Here is a 5,799-nt window from a genome sequence, read left to right on the forward strand (position 1 = left end):
CCCGGGCGCGAGCGCGCGCGCTGAGGCGCTTTCGGCCCAGCGGCGGCCCACGAGCGGGGAGAACGGCGCGGTCGTGGGAGGGGGTGACGGCGTCGCATAGGGCCCACTTGCCAGCGAGAGGGGGGGGAGAGAAGGAACGGCGTTACGGTTGACGGGGGGTGAACCGGCCGTCCGCGGGGAGGACTGGCCGCCGGTGAGCTCGGCGGCGGTTCGCCGCCGGTGGCCCGGTTCTTGGACAATGCGCAGGTGTCTTAGCACGGGGAGGGGATGGCGGACCTAGAGGTGGGCTCAATTTGGTCAGGGGAGGTCGGGAGGGGGCTGCCCGCGGGGAGGTGGCGGAGCTCCGCGGCGGGGATCGCCGTCGGTGAGCTCTGGGTGAGCAATCGGGGTGGGGGAGTGATGTATTGTGTTTGCGGCAAAGAGAGGAAGCTGCTAGGCTAGCTTAATCGCTTGCTGGGCCAACCAAGAGGGAGAGAGAGGAGAGGGGAGGAACTCACCGGAGAGAAGGAAGACGACGGCGCTTCCCGAATTGGGCTCGGGCGAGGGGGGAGGGTAGCGGTCGAGGCTGGTGCGAGGAAGACGGGGTTCGGGGCGAGCTTTTTATAGGCGCGCGGGGGCGAGGGGAGCGGTGGAGCTCCCCTGACTCCGGCGAGCTTCCCGGTACCGCCATTAATGGCGCACAGCGCCGCCGAGGGGACGCTACGGCGGGGCGGTACTGGCGAGGACGCTGGTCAAGGGGAGGAGGACGGAGCGGTGCCAAACTTCCCTGTGCGGCGAGGAGACGGCGGTGAAGAGACGGCGGTGAAGGACGGCGGTGAAGGGACGACGGGGCGTCGTATGCGGGGAGGATGACGAAGCGGCTGACCGGTGGGCCGGTCTGCCAGTGGAAGCGAGCGCGTGAGAGAGAGTGACTGGCAGGTGGGGTCGGCCTGTCAGCGAGAGTGAGAGAGGGAGCGCGGAGCAGCTGCGCGCGCGCGGGAGCAGGCCGGCAATGGACCGGAGGGGGGGGAGCGCGGGCGTGAGGGAGGAAAGGCGGCCGCGGCATGGGCTGGATTCAGCCCAGCTAGGAGGGGGGGTTTCTCTTTTTCCTTTTTATTTTCTAATCCCTATATCCAAATCTTTTTATATTCTTTTCTTTTGAACAATTAATTTAATAGATAATCTAGGTGCTGAAAAATAAAATTTAAGTGAGGTGCTCATAATCAAACAAGGTGTATGCATATGTTGGGAAGAATCTAAGGGAGTTTTGGGATAGATAAAAAGAAGGGGGGGTTAGATTAGGGTTTCAAACCTGGGTTAGAAATTGGGATGCTACAAACCTACCCTACTTAAAGGAATCTCGCCCTCGAGATTCAGACGGGGCTCGAGAAAAGGTAAGGGTATTTCTTCCTCAGAGAGTCCTCACTTTCCCAGGTGGCTTCCTCTTCCCCATCTCTGCTCCACTGAACCTTACAGAGCTTCACTTCTGAATTGCGGGTCCTTCTGACTGCTGAGTCGAGAATCTTCACTGGCTTTTCCCGGTACTGGAGATCTTTTTGAATCTGAATTGCTTCTGCCTCAATACGGGTTTCTGGTACTTTTAGACATTTGCGCAGTTGAGACACATGGAACACATTGTGAATATCTGACATGGATTCTGGTAGCTCAAGACGGTATGCCACAGGTCCTATTCGGGAAATGACAGGGTAAGGACCGACGAAACGGGGTGCTAGCTTTCCTTTCATCTGGAACCTTTTGACACCATGCATCGGGGAAACCTTGAGATAAACAAAATCTCATTCCTCAAATCTGAGCTCCCTTCGCCTATTGTCTGCGTAACTCTTCTGTCAACTCTGAGCTTCAAGTAACCTTCTGCGGATCAAAGCAACTTTTTCTTCGGCTTCTTTAACAAAGTCGGGTCCTTCTAATGTTCTTTCCCCTACATTGGACCACATTAGGGGAGTCTGGCATTTTCTTCCATACAGTGCTTCGAATGGTGACATTTTGATGCTGGCCTGATGGCTGTTGTTGTATGAGAACTCGGCGTACGGTAAACTAGACTCCCAATCTTTGTCGAAGGCTAATACGCAGGCTCTGAGTAAATCTTCAAGGACCTTGTTGACTCTTTCTGTTTGACCATCTGACTGGGGGTGATAAGCAGTGCTGAAATCCAGCTTGGTGCCCATTGCTTGCTGAAGGCCCTTCCAAAATTTTGAAGTGAACTGCGTTCCTCTATCTGATACTATCTTCCGTGGAATGCCATGTAGCCTGACTATCTCCTTAAGGTATAATCGGGCGAGGGCTGCTCCTCCAAAGGTGGTCTTTACTGGAATGAAATGGGCCACCTTGGTGAGACGGTCGATGATTACCCAAATGGAGTCATTTCCTCTTTGTGATCTGGGCAGTCCGGTGACGAAATCCATGCCTATTTCTTCCCATTTCCATTCGGGTATTGGGAGGGGTTGTAGCAGGCCTGCAGGCTTCTGATGTTCGGCCTTTGTTCGCTGGCAGGTGTCACATCGGGCCACATACTGTGCTATTTCCCTCTTCATCCCTTTCCACCAATATCTGGCCTTAAGGTCTAGGTACATCTTGGTGGTCCCTGGGTGGATAGAGTAAGCTGAGTTGTGGGCTTCATTGAGCAGGGTTTCTCGTGTTTCTCCCACTGGCACGCACAGGCGATCCCTGAACCAGAGGGTTCCTTGATTATCTGCCCTGAGGTCCGTGAGTTGCTCCTTTCGTGCTCTTTCCATAAGCTTGGTTGTTTCTGCGTCCATGCGTTGGGCCTTGCATATGAGATCTTCTAGATTGGGCTTGACTTCCAGGCTACCGTGGTCTCCCAGACATGCATTTAGCTGAGCAGATTCTTTCTTCCAATCTTCCAGAAAGTTTGCTCCCTTAATCCCAAAGGGTTTTCTGCTGAGGGCGTCAGCTACCACGTTGGCCTTTCCGGGGTGGTAGTGGATTTCGAGGTCATAATCTTTGATCAATTCGAGCCACCTTCTTTGACGGAGGTTGAGGTCCGGCTGCGTGAAAATGTACTTTAGACTCTTGTGATCAGTGAAGATGTGGCATTTGTTCCCAATCAGATAATGCCTCCAAATTTTTAGGGCGTGCACTATGGCTGCCAATTCCAGATCGTGGGTAGGATAGTTCTGTTCGTGCGGCTTGAGTAAGCGAGATGCATAAGCAATGACTTTCTCATTTTGCATTAAGACACACCCCAAGCCTTGCTTGGAAGCATCACAAAAGATGACGAAATCCTGGTGTATGTCTGGCAGAGTCAGGACTGGTGCCGTTGTAAGTTTCTCTTTAATGATTTGGAAACTTTCTTCACGCTTGGGAGTCCACACAAACTTATTGTCCTTTTTGAGAAGTTCGGTCAAGGGCTTTGCTATGCTGGAGAATCCCTTGATAAAACGGCGGTAATACCCTGCCATTCCCAGAAAGCTTCGTACTTCGCTGACATTGGATGGTTGCTTCCAATTTGAGACAGCTTCTACCTTGGATGGGTCCACTTCTATCCCTTCTGCAGTCAAGATATGCCCTAGGAAAGCTATCTTCTCCAACCAAAACTCACACTTGCTGAGCTTCGCATAAAGTTGATGCGCTCTGAGCCTTCCGAGGACGATTCGAAGGTGATGCTCATGGTCCTTGCGATTCTTTGAATAAATAAGGATGTCGTCGATGAAGACCACGACAAACTTATCCAATTCTTCCATAAACACCTTATTCATGAGGTTCATGAAAAAGGCGGGTGCGTTGGTTAGTCCAAATGGCATCACTGTGAACTCATATTGCCCATATCTGGTGACGAATGCAGTTTTCTGAATGTCTGCCTCTTTGATTCTCAGTTGGTGATACCCTGACCTGAGGTCTATCTTGGAGAAGTATTTGGCTCCTTGTAGTTGGTCGAAGAGGTCATCGATCTGAGGAAGAGGGTACTTATTCTTGATTGTAACCTCGTTCAAGGATCGATAATCAATACACATCCTCATACTCCCATCCTTTTTGGTAACGAAAAGAATGGGTGCTCCCCAGGGAGACGAACTGGGACGGATGTACCCTTTTTGTTGTAGTTCCGAAATCTGAAGCTTCAATTCTGCCAACTCAGTGGGGGCCATGCGGTATGGTCTCTTTGCAATGGGTGCAGTGCCGGGAATGAGATCTATATAGAACTCTACCTCTCTTTCTGGTGGCATCCCGGGCAGCTCTTCTGGAAATACATCTTCAAATTCCTTGATTACAGACATGCTTTCTACTGCCAGATTAAATATCATTGGGTCATTTGCGGGCGGTTGGGCTTGACAAGAAACTGCCCTTCCTTGGTGATCTATGAGAAGAACAGTCTTGCTTGCGCAGCTGATAACACCCTTGTGCTTAGCTAGCCAATCCATTCCTAGGATTACATCAATTCCTTGGGATGGCAAGATGGTTAAGTCTGCCAGGAACACTACCCCACTTAAAAGAATTCTGACTTGGGAACACCTGAGTTTGCACAGAAGGTCTGACCCCGGGGTTCGGGTGACCAAAGGGATAGCTAGAGGTGTAGAGGGTATGCCATGTTTCTCCACAAACTTAGCGGCTATAAATGAGTGGGATGCTCCTGAATCAAAAAGCACAGAAGCGGGAGTAAATTCAACGAGGAACTCACCGAGCACTACTCCCGGGGCTTGCTGGGCTTCCTGCGCGTCGACGTGGTTGACCCGGGCCCTGCCCTGGTACTGAGTCCTGCTCTGCTGGCTGTTGGAGGGGAGCGCCTTGGGGGTGGGTGCTGATGGAACCTTGGGGCCATTCACCGAGTTGGAGTAGGTTGGCCCTGGTGCCTTCAACTGGGGGCAGTTGTTTTTGAAATGACTGGGGTCCCCGCAGTGCCAACAGGCGTTTGCTGGCGGCTGGTTGCTTGCAACGGAAGGTGCCTGATGGGAGCTCTGACTCTGCTGACTGTAGCGTGATGGAGAGGGCCCAGATTGTTTATGAAAGCTTGGACCCCTGGGTGGGAGCCCAAAGGGTCGAGCTCTCTGGTGACGTTCTTGCTGTTGTGCTCGGAGGACCTGGAACTTTCTCTTGTTGTGCCCTTTTTCTTCCTCTTTTGCTCTCTCCACTTGAATAGCTTTGTTTGAAAGGTGAGAGAAGCTGTGGAAGTCCTGGCTGGCGAGGATGGTCTTAAGCTCGGGTCTTAACCCTCTCAGAAAACGAGCCATCTTTCTGGCCTCGGTGCTGACATCCTCGGGCGCGTAGCGGGCCAACTCTGTGAACTTGTGCACATATTCACTGACTGTTCTTCCGCCTTGGGTTAGCTCCCGGAACTCATCTTCCTTGAGTTGCACTATCCCCTGGGGTACGTGGTGCTCACGGAAGGCTGCTTCAAATTCTGCCCAAGTAGCGTCTCTGATGGCTTCACTGAAAGTGTCCCACCATGCTAAAGCCATTCCTGAAAGCTGATGAGCTGCCAGCTGAACACGTTGATTCTCAGGACAAGCGATGGCTTCCAACTTCCTCTTGATTGTGCGAAGCCAGTCATCTGCATCGAGGGGATTGCTGGACCCCGCGAACGTGGGCGGCTTCAGTCTCAGGAATTCTCCCATCCTGTCCTGGGGCCTTCCACCGCCTGGGCGCTGGTTCTCCAGGCTTCGAGTGAGGACTTCAATGAGTCTGGTTTGATTGGCCAGAATTTGGGCTAGGTCTAGTGGTAGTTCTGGAGGTGCGGGGAGGTGGGTCTCACCCCCTTCTCCGCCAGCCTCTCCCTCAGCTCCTAGAGGAAGTCTTGCTCCAATCCCGGAGGCGGTAGGCGTGGTTCTATCCGAAGCCATCTGCCAT

The sequence above is a fragment of the Zea mays genome, chromosome 2 (genome assembly GCF_902167145.1).
Source record: "Zea mays cultivar B73 chromosome 2, Zm-B73-REFERENCE-NAM-5.0, whole genome shotgun sequence".
Lineage (NCBI taxonomy): Eukaryota > Viridiplantae > Streptophyta > Magnoliopsida > Poales > Poaceae > Zea > Zea mays.